The sequence below is a fragment of the Micromys minutus genome (genome assembly GCF_963924665.1).
Source record: "Micromys minutus genome assembly, chromosome: 11".
In the NCBI taxonomy this organism is placed as follows: domain Eukaryota; kingdom Metazoa; phylum Chordata; class Mammalia; order Rodentia; family Muridae; genus Micromys; species Micromys minutus.
Genome location: NC_137980.1, coordinates 50,098,132 through 50,115,760, shown reverse-complemented (window position 1 = coordinate 50,115,760; position 17,629 = coordinate 50,098,132). Strand labels below are relative to the sequence as shown.

Here is a 17,629-nt window from a genome sequence, read left to right as displayed (position 1 = left end):
CTATTTTGTCTATTTCCCTCTCAATAACCCTGAGATATCTCTTTCCATGTTCTGCCTGGGAGCTCCTATTCCAACAGGCTGGCCCTTGTGATCATGTGTTCACGATCCACTTATCTCATGTCTACTTTTTCCTCCTTCTCTCTCTCTCTCCCTCTCTCTCTTTCTCCTGTAGTCTTTGCCTCAGATTCCAGATTCCAAGCACAGGAACAGAAGCCCCACCTACCTTTCTTCTTTATTAACCAATCTCAGATAAATGGAGCGGGAGGCGAGGTTTATACAACAAAAGCTGATATACATGACGATCTCCTTGTCTTGGAGCAACACAGAATTTAGCATTCAGCATCAGACTAGCCCACTACAGAATCGAGCGTTCTGTCAGCAGCAGTGGGGTCTGGGCCAGAGAGACGGTGCCACACTGGTACCTGCATCAGCCTGTGGAGTGTTGTTCAGAGAACTGAACTCCAGTGAAAGGGTTCCTGGCTTCCCTGCAGGAAAGAATTTCAGGATGAGCCTGTGTGAGGCAGGGCGGGAGCTTGTTAGGAAGAGATTTTAATGAAGATTGGTGTAGAGGGACCTGGAAAAATGCACACCCAAGTGTAAGTCTGAGCTCCAGTGTCTCAATGGTATCATATCCATCATTTCTGCAGCTTCTGAAACTGCATTGTTTAGAAGGCTTCTAAAATATGTTTTTATCCATCCTTCCCCCTTTTCTATCTATCTATCTATCTATCTATCTATCTATCTATCTATCTATCTATCTATCTATCTGCTTATTTATTTGAGACAACGTTTGTCTGTGTCCCCCGGTCCCACCCTGGAACTCACTAAGTAGACCAGGCTGGCCTTAAACTCAGAGAGACCTGTCTGGCTCTGGGATTAAAGGTGTGTGCCAATATCACTCCACAGTTTTTCCCCTTTTTGATAAATAATATCAGAGGATGATCCCAGGCTTCCTTGAATGGCTTACAAACTGATAAAGCAAAACCGAGGGCCACAGAGTTTGTACAAGGAAGTTAAGTCTTTTTACTGTAGTCGGCGTTTGTAGCCTTGTTTATGAGATATCTAGAATGTTGTAGGCTTTCAACTGAGATGGGGAAAGGCCACCGCAGATATGTGTTGCTGTTATTTTAACTTTATCTGAAACAACTGTGTCTAAAAGGAATTCTGATTTTTATGTAGGTAACTTTTACAACACATTTGGATACTGATACTGGAATTTTTGATGCAGTGGGTGAGTGGTGATGGTCTGGGGTGAAGACAGCCTTTTCTTTCCTGCTATCTCCTTAATCTTAGCTAGCTTTCTTTCCTTTTTTTAAAAATTCTTAATTAATTAATTATTTGTGGGGCGCTGCCTGCACATTCTCCATTACAAGATGGCGCTGACATCCGACTGGAGTTAGCAATAAACAAGTCATGTGCACACATGCTGGGTAACTTTCCACTCCTTGAGCTCTGCCTCTCCCGTGGCATCATAGGGCCTGATGAGTTTCAACCAATCAGGGGGCGCCACGTCCAAGGCGAGGACTGATCCCTTTATAAGGGGACGGGCTTGATAGTTCGGGGTCTTCGTCTTCACGTGTTGCAAGCTTATGCTCTGCCTCTCGAGAGCATTAAAGCTTTACCGCAGAAGAATCCTATTTTGTGTGCTGCGTCGTTCTTGCTGGCGAGACGGTTGCGCGGGACAATTATTATCTATAAGTACATTGTAGGTGTCTTCAGACACACCAGAAGAGGGCATCAGATCCTATTACAGATGGTTGTGAGCCACCATGTGGTGTCTGGGAATTGAACTCAGAACCTCTTGAAAAACAGTCAGTGCTCTTAACCACTGAGCCCTTAGCTTCTAGTCAGCCTCCATCCCAGGCATTCATCAAGACTGGCATATGGAAAACATGCTCTCTACCTAACTCTATTTTCCTTTCCCTGTATCCAGTGCATTAGTTATTTTTAATGGTGTGTGTGTGTGTAAAAGTCAGAGGACAACCTTACTTTAGTTGGTTCTACTATGAATTCATTCCAGGGCTTGCTTAACTCAAGTCGGCAGGCTTAGGCAGCAAGCCCCTCCACCCCTGGACCATCTCACTGGCCCTCTAGCTACTTTCTCATTGCTATGACACAACACCTGACTTGAATAACTTAAAGAGAGGAAGGGGCTAAACCGTGGTGGAGGTGGTGCACAGCTTTAATCCCGGCACTCGGGAGGCAGAGGCAGGCAAATTTTTGAAACAGTGTCTTACTATGTGTCCCTTGTTGGCCAGGAATTTGCTATGTTCAGCAGGTTGGCTTTGAAGTCACAGACCCCTGTCTGCCTCTGAGTTCTGGGATTAAAGGCCTGCCTGTGCACCGTCCCTGGCTAAGAATGAACTGGCCACCTCGGGGACCAGCTCTACCCTTCTTTTCTATGGCAAGGATCTTGTAAAGTAGGTTATGCTGGTAGGCCAGTGAACCTCAAGGACCTACCTGCCTCTACTTCCCATAGCTGGGATTGCATAACACCAAACCCATATTTTCTGGTCATTAAACTTTTATGCTGGTATAACAAGACTTTGTTGACTGAGCCATCTTCCCATCTCTACTACCTCTGGCTTCTCACCACCTTTTTATCTTCCTCCTCCTCATCATGGCAAATTAATAATATATTACCCAAAAGATTAATCCATTGTTGATAAAGTTACAGCCCTTAAAATATACTCATTATTCCAACTCCCCCAACACATCGGATACTACATTGGGGCTCGGGGACATAGTTTGTGCCAACATACTTTACACTTCTACTTTCCTCCTCCCATACCCAGGGATAGCCCAGTGTCCTCATTTGCAACCATTGTAATAAAAATGCTCTGATTGAAAACAACTCGGGGAGGAAAGGGTTTATTTCATTATTCCGGAAAGCCAGGGTGGGAATTTACTCTCTGGCTCACCTTCTGGTTTCCTCAGCTACTGTCCTAGAGGTGACTTCACTCACAGTGTGCTGGGCCCTCCTACATTAATAATTAAGAAAAGGCCTTACAGACACAGACACAGGCCAATGTGATCTCAGCCATTCCTGACTTAAGGTTCCCATCTGTCTTTGTTGTGGTTTCTATTCCTGCACAAACATCATGACCAAGAAGCAAGTTAAGAGGGGAAAGGATTTATTCAGCTCACACTTCCACATTGCTGTTTATCACCAAAGGAAGTCAGGACTGGAACTCAAGCAGGTCAGGAAGCAGGAGCTGATGCAGAGGCCATGGAGGGATGTCACTTACTGGCTTGCTTCCCCTGGCTTGCTCAGCCTGCTTTCTTATAGAACCCAGGTCTACCAGCCCAGGGATGGCTCCACCCACAATGGGCTGGGCCCTCCCCCACTTTGATCACTAGTTGAGAAAATGCTTTACAGCTGGATCTCAAGGAGGCATTTCCTCAAGGGAGGCTCCTTTCTCTGTGATAAGTCCAGATTGTGTCAAGTTGACACAAAACCAGCCAGGACACCATCTCTTACGTGACTCTAAGCTTGTGTCAAGTTGACAGCTGATGCTATCACACCAGCCAGCCAGGGCCCACAGAAAGCAGCCTTCGTTCAGCATGTTTGTGGCATCTGTGTGTCTTGTACAGGTTGGCTGTTGTGCAATGGCTAACATAGTCTCTCTGAGGTCTTGAGGGACTTACTTGGGTTTCCCAGACTTAGCTTCCTTCACCCTTCGATGGAAATGAGACCTAGCCTGGAGCAAGGCAGGATCAGTGCGCAGTACTTGGAATCCAGTCAAACAGCCTGTGAAGGGCTGGGGAGGTGACTCAGAGGGTGAAGCACTTCCTGTACAAGCACGAGCACTTGAGTTCCAATCCCCAGCACCTATGTAAGATGGCAGCTTGCGTCTCTAATCCTAGCACACACGGTGATCCTGGGGTCCTCTTGGCATCCATTTTAGCAAAAATGGCAACTTTTATGTTCAGTAAGAAACCCTATCTGGGGAAAAAAAATAACAGGAGAGAAATAGAGGATTCCTAACATTGACCTTGGGTCTCGACATGCTCACACACAGGCATGTACCTGCATATCCACATGCACACACACACGTGCATGCACTATACACAAACCATACACAGAGCTGGGTGGTGGTGCCACACACCTTTAATTCCAACACTCAGGAGGGAGAGCAGATCTCTGAGTTTGAGGCCATCCTGATCTACTGAGTTCCAGGATAGCCAGGGACATACAGAGAAACCCTGTCTCAACAAAAAACAAATAAACAAAACCAACCAAACAAAACACCCACACACAGAGACAAAGAGAACAAAAGAGATTAGTACATTGCTCACCCTGTCCTGTGTTGAGGCACATTTGACATTTTTTTTTTCTGCGTAAAGACCATTCCTATCCCCATGTTTTCTCCCTCACATCGCAAACACTGAGACTGCACAGACATTAAAACTGGACACAAACCTGTCATGGAGCTTGGCTGTTTGTAATGGAGGCATGTGGGGCACAGAGAGAATCTAAACTCGGCCAGGGTCCTCTAGGTACTTCCAGATATAAGAAACTGTGCCTGCAGCAGCCACACTGGGTATCTTTCTACATTTGGAGACAGAGAGCAACAGGTTTCAGAGTACATGTATCAGCATATTACCTATGTTACCTGTTTCAGCATATTTACCACATTACCTGTAGTAGCCTGCCAGGGCTGTGCGTGTCACACACTAGGTGATTTGAGCAGCAGACATATATTAGTTCCAGCAGCCTGGAGTAGTAACCAAGCAGTCTGATGGTACTTGTGAAGGCTTAAGAAATCTGTTCTAGGGCTGGAGAGACGGCTCAGTGGTTAAGAGCACCAACTGCCCTTCCAGAGGTCCTGGGTTCAAATCCCAGCAACCGCAATGTGGCTCACAACCATCTGTAATGAGATCTGATGCCCTCTTCTGGTGTGTCTGAGGACAGCAACAGTGTACTCATAGGTAATAAATAAGTAAATCTTAAAAAAAAAAAAAAGAAAGAAAGAAAGAAAGAAAGAAAGAAAGAAGAAATCTGTTCTATAGCCTTCTCAGCTCCCAGGGTTTGATGGGGAATTTTGGTGTTTCTTGACCTATGGGAGCATCCCTCCTTTTTTGCCTTTATCTTCACATGACATGCTCATGTGTGCATCTGTGTCCAAATCCACTTCTTTTTAGATTAGATTTTAACATTCATCCTAGTGACCTCATTTTTGTCTTAAAATGTGTGTGTACATGTGTCTGCATGTTATGGGAAGAGGCACTCATGCTATGGCACACATGTGGATGTCAGAGAATAACTTAGTAGAGTCGGTTCCCTCCCTCCATTTTTATGTGTGTTCTAGGGGTTAAGCTAAGGCACACATACATACATTTGCAGCAGCATCTTGGCTGAATAAGCTATCTTCTTGGCCCTCTTGTTTGTTTGAGACAAGATTGTTTTATTTAGTCCTGGCTTTCCTGGACTTGCTATGTAGACCATGTTGTCTTGAAATTCAGAGTTCCTTTTGCCTTTGCCCCTTCAGTACTGGGATTAAAGGTGTGCACTTCTCTCTCTCTCTCTCTCTCTCTCTCTCTCTCTCTCTCTCTCTCTACCAGTGCTCCAGCCCTCTTTCTGTGTTTTTTGACAAGGTTTCTTTGTGCATCCTGGCTGTCCTCACATTGTAAATCATACTGGCCTCGAACTCACAGAAATCTGCTTGTCTTTGTCTTTGCCTCCCAAGTGTCAAGATCACATGTGAGTCACCATGTCCACCTGACTTAATCCTGACTTATAACTCAGTAAAGCTCATTTTCTGTCATGACAATGAATACCGCAAAAGGGTAGCAGACCTCACAGCCTACATGGCCTCCGGAGAGTAAGAAGGCCTGGACCACCCACCCCAGCAAAAACACAAGAGGGAGATGCCCTAGGCTGCTAAGGAGTCGCTGTCCCAACTCAGCCCCCAGCACTGAGCCCATCACAGTTTTCATCCTAGACCTTTGGAAGAAGGGGAGGGATTTAGGGAGCCCTATGCTCTTGATTACCATCCATAAGGTTTACTGTAACCCCTTCCCCCACAAAGATCCTGTCTCCAAGTAGAATCACATTCTGGAATAATGGAAGTTAAGTTCCAATATATCTTTGGGCGGAGGGTACATAACTCATGTCATAAAATTCTTTTTTTTTTTTTTTTTTTTTTCTGGGTATGGTGGCTCACTCCTTTAATCCCAGCATTAGGGACTCAGAGGTAGATGCATCTCTGTGAGTTCAAAGCCAGCCTGGTCTATATAGAGTTCCAGGCCAGCTAGGATGACAAGGTGAAATCCTGTCTCAAAAATTAAACATCCCCAAACAAAACCACTGTCTGCATCTATACATATTGGGCCCTTTAGGGCAAGTCCTGTATTAACTATTTGTTCTTCCAGTTTTACCTGTATTAGCTACTTTTCTTTCTTTAGCTTTTCTACACACACACTCACACACACATGAATATTTTGCCTGCATGTATGTGTGTGTAGCACATGTGTGCTTGGTACACACGGAGACCAAAAGCTTCTGATTTCCTGAAATTGGAGTTATAAAAGATTTTGTGCCAATTTGTGGATGTTGGGAACCAAACCCAGGTCATTTTGCAAGAACAACAAGCACTCTTAACCACTGAGCCCTCTCTTGAGTCCCTAGTTCCTAGCTTATTGTTACTACGCTCTGACAAAAGAAACTTAGGAAGTTTGTTTTGGCTCCTGGTTACTGATTACAGTCTGCGGTTGGGAGGAAGTCACAGCAGCAGGAGTTAGGAGCAGCATGCTTGAGGATTCATCCTCAGCATTAGAAAAGAAAAAGGAAAAACTAGAAATCCATTTACACAATTGATTTTGGGGCTGGGCATGGCTCAGTGGGAAAGTGCTTGTTGACTAAGTATGACAGTCTCAAATACACAGAGTAAAAAGCCAGACATGGCCACGCATACATCTTTAACTCTGGTGCCAAGGTAGGGTGTCTATAGGATCCCCGGGGCTTTCCCTATCTCAAGGGAATAAGGTGGAATATAATAGGACACCTGATTTACTCCTCTGGCCTCAGTATGCACATGTGTGCATATGTCACACCCACACCAACACCCACTCATGGCGCACATAATTAAAGCATTTAGGGTCAGCATTAGCTGACCTGGGATTGAAGGATGAACTCTGGAGATCGTTTATCTGCCAAGCTGAGTTAGTTGTTGGCTGGAGGCTTGGCAACTGCCCATGTGAACCTCACTATGTGGAACTTCCCAGGAATAATCAAGACTGAGCAAAGAGGAAGTCACAATGTTTTGTCTCAATCGCGGAACTCAAGCTCCGTATTTCCCCAATATCCTACGGGTCACATTGGTCCGCGTGGGAGGAGTCTGTAAAAGGCTCGACTATCAGGCACCAGTAACATCACTGCCCATTAGAGAGGCTGGTTACCACCCACCGCCTAAACTGGGCCTCCATTCCTACCTGATCTGCCTCACTTATCCCAATACGCTGTTATTTGCCAAACATTTACTGCCTAATGGATTCCATATCTATTATGTGACTTAGTCTGAGTATAACCTCCATGGAAGTAGAAATGTTCACGGGTCTCTTTTTGATTTATTATGGTGATCTGGTTTAGTCTGAATTATAGCATGTGAATGTTTGTCCTTCCCCTTATATTGTAGGTTTCTGGCTCAGACTTAGAACTGAGTTCTAAACAGTGTGGAGACCGTCTGTACTCAGACAGGAGACCTGCTCCAAGTTCGAGGCCAGTCAGGGATACACTGTGAGACCCTGTCTCAAATCAAACAAAAATTCACTAAAGCTTCAGCCTTCGGTGTGTACATAGAAAACAGGAGGAGGAACAACGGCGGGTCCTCCGGTAAAGCCGGCTGAGCGGAATCGCCTGCTGCTCCGGGCCCACCGCTTCCGGGTCACAACAGATCACTTCCGGCGCGGCGGCGCGGCGTTACCGGAGGTAAGTATTCAGGTGCCGGTGACCGGGCCGAGGCTTCCTGGCGGGCGGGGTCGGAGCCGCGCTGCGGGTTTCAGCGGCTTCCAGGGCCTGCGGAGGAAAGTTACTTGCGATGGCCGTCTGCGTTCCGAGGAGACGGGGGCCGTCGCCCGGGCCCGAGCTAGGGTTCTTCAGGGCCCGGCCTGCCCTCCGCCAGGTGGAGCCGGGGCTTGGCTGGGCCGGTGTGCCCTGAATTGCTATGCAACCTCCGGCATCTCGCGTTTCCTCTCCCGGTCAGTTTCCTCCTGCGCGAAAGGCGCACATAGGCCTGCGCTGAGGGCGAGGAGGCCATGAATGTGTAAGTGTGTAGGTGCAGTGTGCGCTTGAGAGGAAACTCTTGTCAGAGAAAAGGACGGTGAATGCAACAGCCTCCGACTTAACCTGTCACCTGAAAGTGGAAGACTTCAGAAACAAACAGCACGCGTTGAACTCAGTAGCAGAGAGAGAGGTCATTCAGCGTGCTTGCGTCCCATGCCCAAGCCCCACTACTGTTCTTCCCAGCCCTAAGAAAGCAGTGATGAAGTTTTAGCTCTTCTGGCTTTGCACATACATCTTCTTGCTTGGCGTAGCCTTCTGTATATGCTACCCATTCATTTAGTCACCGCCAGTGTTCAGGTAACCCTTATATCAGCACAGTAGTAATGATGGGCTTTGGGGTTTGCCGGAGCAAAGCCAAACACCGCTACTGTTAAGTAAAAAGGTGCTTTTTTACTTAAAGAGCCAAAGATCCTAAGGCTAAAGTTGCTTTAAAAAAAAACTTTGGTGAGCACAAAGTGTTTGTTGTTATTTTTTTCAAGACAGAGTTCCTCTGTGTATAGAACCCACTCCGTAGACCAGGTCTGAGATCCACCTGCCTATGTCTCCTCAGTGCTGGTATTAAAGGCCTTTGCTACCACCGTCAGGCAAAAACAAATCTTATATCTGTGAAATTATGAAGAGGAAAAATTTGTGTGGACTATGGTGTTGCACCTCTGTAATTCCTGCATTTTCTACCCGAGGCAGAAATGTAGTGAGCTTGAAGCCAGCCTGGGCCCAATTGCCAGACCCTGAGTAAAAACAAAGAAGGGTCAGAGTCATGGCTCAGTGGTTCAGAGTGCGGATGCTTCCACGGCTCTCGTCAGGCAGTTCCCTGGCACTCTAGTCCCAGCACCAGGACAGCCGATGCTTCTGGGACTCTAGGTCATGAGCATATACATGCAGTCACAGCAGCTACTCATAATTAAAAATAAATCTTTAAACCTGTGTGTGTGTAGAGTACTCCTACACTCCTATTCTTGGCTGCATAGCAAATTTGAGGGCTACATGGGAACTTTTCTGAAACATCAGTAAGTGGTGGTTTTGCTTTTGTACCTTGAATTGTCAAGGTTACAGCCATAGTGCGTAGTAAGTGTTTCCTTAGGTACGGTAAAGAGAGCATCACACTGAATAGAAGACACGGACAAAGAGTGTCTTACGCCAGGTGAAGGCTTCAGCCAGGCGTCCCCTGAAACAAGAACACAAGGCCACTTTCTGTGAATAAGGGATAGCCACACAGGGTTAGGAATAGACTTGTCCTGAAAAAAACAAAGTCTCCACAGAGGCTGTGGCTGCCGGTGAACAAACTTCGACATTTCCAGAAGAACTCTGATGGCAGTTTGGAATTAGAAGGCAAATGTTACCAGTGTGTTTCAAATTCTACCTATCCCAAAGGACTCCATTATGAACTATGATCCTTGGAAGGAACAGAATAAGGCATCCATCTGATCACTTAAGGAGCGAATTCCCTGCAAGCATTGGTAGAATTAGCACAGTAACTTTAATTGGTATGCTATTAAAATATTTATTTATTTTTAGACAGGATTTCAGTTCTGGCTGGCCTGGAATTCAGTAGACAGACCACCTGGTTTTGAAATCACAGAAAGCTGCCTGCCTCCCTAGTGTTGGGACAAAAAGTATATGTCCCAAGTAACCACATGTCTTTTTTGAAAGGTTTTATTAACTGAAGTTTTTAGGGTAAAAGTAGGTTCTGACAGTGCCAACAAGATTTGGCCACTGATCGCTAATATTTTGATTGATGAGACAGCTAGCAGTGAAGAACAGAAAAGGCAACGTATTCGGTGCCCACATTGGGAAAGGAACAAATGAGAGTCCTCTGGTCCTTCCCCGAGATACTGTCAGGGTTAGGCTTGAATAGAGGGTGGAGGTCTGCACACCTAAGCAGTCCTGCTCAGGATGAGGTCCTACCTGTCACTGGTCACCATCCGCAAGAGTTTCGCTTTGGATTGGCATAAGGGCTTCATCCTTTCTCTTTCCCCACTTATCTTTGATTCTAGCACTACGGAAGCAGAGGCAAATGGATCTCTGTGAGTTCAAGACCGTAGAGGTCTACATGTCTTGTTCCACAGTGAGATTCTGACACAAACAAATAGAATATCTACTTTTCTATTGATGGTGGTTACAGTAACTTTTTTTTTTAAGTCCTCAGTTGTCACAGATTCCCCAACCACCATTCCCCTCTGCCCCTGACACCCAGCCATTGCCAACATAACTGGCTTGAATGGTGCCCCCTTTCGTGTATTGTCAGAAGGTCTGAGGCAGCCTAATGCTGCATCACAACACCCACATTTTGTCATCTACTCATAACCTGATGATCTTGATCCCAGGGATCAATCCTGTAGCCTTTGGTGTGTGTGGAGAGAGGAAATCAGTATGTTAGGGATTAGGGTTCAATACTATGCATAGTATCTAGCATCTACTGGGTAAGACAGGACAACTCTTTGGCATCTCATCTTTTTTTTTTTTTTTTTTTTTAAGATTTATTTTATGTATGTGTCTTAGGGTTTTACTGCTGTGAACAGACACCATGACCAAAGCAAGTCTTTTTTTTTTAAATTGGATATTCTCTGTATTTACATTTCGGATGTTATCCCCTTTCTCCAATTTCATCCCTCTTCACTCTCACCAAGGCAAGTCTTATAAATAACAACATTTAATTGGGACTGGCTTACAGGTTCAGAGGTTCAGCCTATTATTATTAAGGTGGGAGCATGGCAGCATCCAGGCCGGCATGGTGCAGGAGGAGCTGAGAGTTCTACATCTTCATCCAAAGGAAGCCAGGAACAGACTGAGCATCCTCAGGCAGCTAGGAGAAGTGTCTCTAACCCACCCCCAGAGTGACACACTTCCTCCAACAAGACCATACCTTCTAATAGTGCCACTCCCTGGGCCAAGCATATGCAAACCATCACTGTAGCTGTCTTCAGGCACACCAGAAGAGGGCATTGGATTCCATTATAGATGGTTGTGAGCCACCATGTGGTTGCTGGAAATTGAACTCAAGACCTCTGGAAGAGTAGGCAGTGCTCTTAACTGCTGAGCCTTCTCTCTAGTCTCCCCGCATCTCATACTTTTAAATAGCAGTAAAGGAATCAGTAGTCTTATTTTGCAAGATGTCTGTACAGCAGTTTCAGTCTAGCAGCTATCAACTGTGACTCCCTTAGGGGCTGCTTACCTCCTTCCACTAGACTTACCCAGTACTGAGCTGTTTTGGGGACTTTGTTATGATTGTTCCAATGCAATATCTACTGATACTTATCTATTCCCCTGCCTCTTAAAAAACATATGTGTAAATAATTTCTTTTTATTTTATGTTCAGTGGTGTTTTGCCTCTATGCCGGCCTGTGTGAGAGTGTCAGAAGCCTGGGAACTGGAGTTGCAGACAGGCTGAGCTGCCATGTGGGTGCTGGAACCAGGTCCTCTGAAGAGCAGTTTTAACCACTGGGCCATCCATCTCCCCAGCACTCCCTCCCTCTTTTTAGTTGAAGTCTCAGAACAGCTTTTGAAACTTTGCTCACCAGGAGGATCCCTGTCCAGAGTGTACAGCACTGGGGAGCAATTGGGAGACCCCCAAACCTCTGGCAATTTGAAATCTACGTTTTTAGAGTTAGGGCTTGATGAGCCTTGCAGTCTCTACTTGCACCTGTGGTTATTTATTTTGAGATGCTTTAAAAGTATTTTAGGGCCTGGGAATGTAGTGCTGGTGAACGTGCTTGCCTAGCGTGCACGCTGTCTGGGCTCAGTCCTCAACTCTGCACACAATGAGATTGACGGTTCCTATGCTGATCCTATGCTTAGGAAGTAAAGTGGGCCCATGGGAAGAACAAAATGATCAACTAACCACACCCACCACAGCTCCCAGGGACTAAAACACCAACCAATGGGCACACATGGAGAGACCCGTGGCCCCAGGTGCATATGCAGCAGAGGATGGCATTGTCTGGCATCAATGGGAGGAGAGGCCTTTGGTCCAGCGAAGGCTCCTTTTCCCAGTGTAGGGGAACGCCAAAGTCCTGAGGTGGAGAGGGAGGTTGGAAGATGGAGACCTTCATGGAGGCAATGGAGGGGGGTGGAATTGGTGAAAAGGGAATAACACCTGAAATGTAAATACAGAGATTATCCAAAAAAATAAAGTAAATTGGGAGGTTTAGAATCATTGTTTGATACTTACTGAGTTCAAGGCCAACCTAGGATATGTGAGACAGGCTCAAAAAATATTTAAAAAAATTTTAGCTTTATGGCTATTTTGAGATACTGTTGAATTTCTGGATAGAGCATTTGCCATCATTAATGAGCCTGTGTCAGTGCAGCACAGTTAACCGGAATTTCTATGTTCAGATCTCACGATTTCCTCTGCATCCTCTCCGGACGGTGCAGTTCAGACAGCACGCCTTCGGGGCTCCTCTCCTGCCCAGGTGCTTTCCCACAACATCCCTGCGGGAGACAAGGGTTGTGAGGGAAGGAGCCTGCTGTGGATCTGGGTGACACTGTCCGTGTTCTCCAGGGAGCAGTCATGTGTGTCTCCTGCACAGCACATCTGAGATTGTGGAAGGATGTGCTCCACACACAGGCAGAGTGGCTGTATAAATAGTTGTAATTCATGCGAGAGATGTGTCTGCTCTCTGCCACAGACTTACCAGCTGATTCTCTTATCAGGATTTATTTTATACCCTGAGTTTCTCATTCTTGTGTCCCGACTTTAGCTGCTAAATTCCCACTCTTGACAACTCCTGGCAATGTTTGCTTTTGCCTTTTCTGTTTTTAAAGCACTTGCATGCTTTCTGTCCCAGGCTCATCCTGTTTATTTTTGCTTAGAAACTAGCCACTTCTGTAAGGAGTCCTGGTTTTTCTTATGGAAAGATGGCCCAGAAACCAAGATCTGGACACAAGATGTAGCCATTGCTCCTGGGATACTCGTTTCTGTGTTCTCTCAGTGACCAGAGTATACCTGTATGTACATGACTATAACCATTTCTGCATGTGTCTATATTAAGCTAAGTACACTATACTGATGTCTCTAACCCCCAGTTATTATCCTGTGGATGACGTAGCTTCCTTCTCTTGTCTGGAACCTCCTCCCCACTGCAGCGACCCAGTTCTCCATTTATTCACTTACAGTTGGTTCTGGCGTGTGTGTGTGTGTGTGTGTGTAGTGTGTTATGTGTATGTGTGTTGCTTCACAACTAGACCTAGTATACAACTAGATTTTGTCTGTTTTTGTTTCCTGAGACAGGGTTTCTCTGTGTAGTCCTGGCTGTCCTGGAACTCAGAAATCCACATGCCTCTGCCTCTAGCCGCCAGGATTAAGGCTTGTGTAATCATGCCCAGCTGGGGAAGCAGCTCTGACCATGCGAGGGCGTATACAGCTGCCTCAGCCTCTCATCTTCAGAGTCACTCATGCCAGGACCCTGTTCTTAGCCCCTCATCAGTGTGTTTAGAATAGTCAGATGCAGAATTGTGTCCTGCATTCCACTGTGAACATTGAAAGCCATTTGTGTACATTAAAGTTTTCTCTTTGTGCTGCAACTTTTAGTTTTGACCTTTGGTGTTTAACATCTTCTGTTTACAGAGTCAAGCTGAGCAGTTTCCTCCATCCCCTCCAAGTTTCTGAACTTCATTCACGATTTGCCCATTTAGCCTGTTGTTTCTCTGTTTAGAATATGTGGTAACCTCAGACTTATACCTTGGTGGCTCCTGCCTGTCAGCACTTCTTGTGAGTGTCCTGTTTCTGTTCTTGTTTCCTGGTCTGCTCTCTGCACAGCAACCAGGGAGATTGTGGGATTTCTTTGCCATGCTCCCTATAGTGGCTTCACTTTCACCCAGAGTGAGAGCCAAAGCCCTTATATTAGTCCACATCGCCCTCCCCAGCGAGTTCACTCTCTTGCTTACCTTGGAGCACATTCCAGTCTTGGGGACTTTGCCTTAACTGTTCTCCATTCTGGAATAGTCTAGTACTCTCTGCCTTCCTTTGTGTGTGTGTGCTGCAGAGGAAATTCAGGGGCTTGCATATGCTCTGAACTACATCTGAAGTCCTTTGCTCTCTTGCCTTGACAGAAATGTCTCTTTCTCAGCCCTTCTATGCCCACCCCACATAAAATAACATGCCACTCCCCCTCCTTTGGGTTTTCGAATTTTAGCCCTGACATTGTACTGTATGTGTCTGGAAGCAGTCCCTAGAATGGAAGCTTCATGACACACCACCACCATGGCACCTGTCCACAGCGGTCCTCTGGGAGTGCCTGCCTTTGTCTTTAGCCAGTGACATTGGTTAGACAGGGCTGCAGTCACTGTGGTGATACAGTTGTTTCTTTTCCTCATCATCACATTGCCAGACCTCCCCCATCACATTGCCAGACCTCCCCCGGCATGACCACAGGTTTATGTGTCCAGGGTGCTGTCCTTGCAGTCCCGTGGTGTACATGCTCCATCACCAGCTCCCTTCCTGCTGGACACTTCCTGCCTCCAGTGTTCGGATGGTGCTGCCAAGACTGCTTTTGTACCTGGAGGCCCTTGCTTTTTAATTATTTCCTTAATCTAAATTCTAGGAAGTAAGTTATTCAGACAAAGGATATCATCCGTTTTATGACTTGTTATATGTTGGCCTAATGACCACTAAAGAAAAAGAAGGCTTAAGTGTATATTATGGCTTTGGGCACATTTTTTGATGGGCTCAAAGTGACATCACCTCTCTAAGAATTCAATAGATAAGCTACAGTGTAGCTGGATGCCCATAGTCAGGCAGTGTACACCCCAGCTTCCTGATGCCTGACCTTTATCACAGTGCCCCTAATATCATAATATCGGCGAGGCTGAGCATCGATGTCCTCAGACTCCACGGGTTTGAGCATGAAGCATGGTTGAGGGCACTAAGTTTATGAGGTGCCACTGGAGGAGTGAGGCTTTCTTCAGCCTTGGCACTAGGGCTCGTGCCCCGGAGAGCCTTGTCAGTCCCTCTCCTGGAGCTGGGCTGGGCTGCCTTGGAATTCACTTCGGAGCCAGCTTAGGAGCTGCTCCAAGCAGTCTGCCTGTCTCCAAGCCTCGCACCTTGTACATGACCAAAGATGGTAACCTTGAGCACCGTGCCCCACCTGATTCACCATAATTGGAACCAGCTGACACTGGGCTCTTTCCAGAAGTCAGATCCTCCTCGGGAGGAAGAAGGTCTGCCAGCTCTAAGGATGGGGGGCAGGACAGTGAGTGAGGGGTGACTTCTGCTTTGAAAGGCTTCTAGAATAGGCTGAACTGATGTGAGAATTGTCTATCTTGCTGGCCAAGCACATGACCTTTCAGAGGGACCAGGTCAAAAGGAAAGCAAAGCCATTGGTGTGAGACCCACGCTGTTTGCGTAGTCAGTCATTGAGTAATCCTTCTGTGCTCTTCATGTTGGAGACTCGTTTAAAGTAGAGGAACAGCAGGGCCCAAATGGAAGAAAGCCATATGGACAGCTTCAGTGGACAGGGCGAGTCTATAGACCTACATAATGCATGCTTAGCTAGTGGCGTGTAAAGTGTAAGAAGCAGGGAAGCCAGGCACGATGGCAGTCTTAGCATTCCCGAGACGAAGACAGCAAGGTCGGGAACTCAAGGCCATCCTGGGCTACATGAGAACCTGTGTCAGAAAGTAAAATGATATAAATAGTGAATAGACAAAAAAAAAAAGAGTGAAATTTTGTTTTGTGTTAAAATAAAGCATAAAGTTTACCTTTTTTGAGAGTCTCGTGTTGCCCAGGCTGGCCTTGAACTTGTGATTCTCCTGCATCCACTTCCCAAGTCCTGGAATTATCGATGTGAGCCTCTGAATGTAGCTCAAAATGTACCATTTCTAAGAATAAATTCAGTGTCATTGGCCATTTTTTATCACTATTATCCGTACTTCCAGAACTTCTTCACACTTCTAGACAAAAACTCTGCTTCCTACCTAGACTGGTTTCTACCGCTGCCCTGCCAGTTTATCCCCATCAGCAGCTGTGGTGACTTGAAGGCGAGTGACCTCCATAGGCTCATATGTTTGAAATTGGTCCCCTTTGGGGAGCTGTTTGGGAAAGATTTTGAAGTGTGGCCTCATTAGAGGAGGTGATCCGCTGTGAGGTGGACTCCGAGGTTTCAGAAGGCCACACTAGATTCAGACTGTGCCTGCTGACTGTGGAACAAGATGTAAGTAAAGCTCTTAGCTACTGCTTCGATGCCATGCCTGTTTGCTTGCTTCCGTGGTGACCATGGGAACGCACAGAACAGAGCAGAACCTAAGACAGCAATGCACACAGCTTCCAGCTCTCCACATTGTTACTGACACTTGGTACCCACCTGTGCTTCTTGATATACTTTTCTTTACATTTTAACCCTGTGTGTGTGTGTGTGTGTGTGTGTGTGTGTGCGTATGTGAACAACTTGTGAGAGTTGGTTCTAGGCTTCCATCATATCTATCCAAGATCAAAATCAAGCTATAAGTTTATCCCCAGAGCCATGTCGCAAACCCCACCATCCTGGTTGAGACTGAATCTTATTAAATGCACGCATACTGGCTGTTTTTGTAGCACAAGCTGGCTGTGAGCTCATCTCCCAGATGACTGCTGGGGTTGCAGACTTGAACTGACAGCCCTCTCCCACTTATTTATGTTGTTTTTAATGCTGATTTTTAGGGGTCAGAATGCACACTTACTGCAGTGTGTACGTGATGGTCAGAAGACAACTCTTAGGAATCTGTTCTCTCCTGGGATCAAATTCAGGTTGTCAGCCTTGGTGGCAGGTGCCTCAGCTGGCTGAGCCCTCTCTCTGGCCTCTGCTTTGTGACTTAAGTTTTATGGTTGCCTTGTAGAAGTGTTCTTTGTCTATTGGAATGCTAGACCTTTACGGTGGTTCATGAATGTCTTCATCCATTCTCTAGGCTGTCTTTCTCTCTCTGAGGAATGTCCTCTGAACAAAAGGTCTTGATCTTTTTGTGGAGTCAATTGACTCCTTTCTTTTGTAACTTGTGCCTTTGATGTCACATACAGGAAACCACTGACAAACCCAGTACTATAGAGATGTCCTCCTAAGATTCTCCTAATGGTTTTATAGTTTGGACTCTTAAATTTATATCTTGGGTCAGTTTGAATTCATCTTTGTATGAGGTACAATGGGACTGGCTACTTCATTGGTTGTGTTTGTGTGTGTTTGTGTGTGTTTGTGTGTTTGTGTGTAGGCACTATTTGTTGGTACCACTTGTTTAAAGTCTGTCTTCTCTTGCCTATGAGTGTTTATTTGGAGCTCTCTGTCTGTCTGTCTGTATGTCTGTTCTCAGGGCAGTAACTCTGCTTTGATTACCTTAGTTTTTCAGTAAGTTTTGACAGCATAAAATACATTCTCCAAC

General features: G+C 46.0%; 1 protein-coding gene across 2 annotated transcripts in view; it reads left to right on the top strand.

Annotated features, from left to right (window-relative positions):
• Positions 1–7,905: 7,905 nt before the first annotated feature.
• Positions 7,906–17,629, top strand: part of MANBAL (mannosidase beta like) — a 28,644-nt gene continuing 18,920 nt past the window's right edge. Inside the window, exon 1 of one of the 2 annotated variants that reach the window (XM_080924880.1) lies at positions 7,906–7,930. The gene's annotated coding sequence lies outside the window, so the exon portion shown is untranslated. Of the gene's footprint in view, positions 7,931–13,129; positions 13,232–17,629 lie in introns of those variants that run through there. The other variant, XM_080924881.1, reaches the window with a different exon arrangement.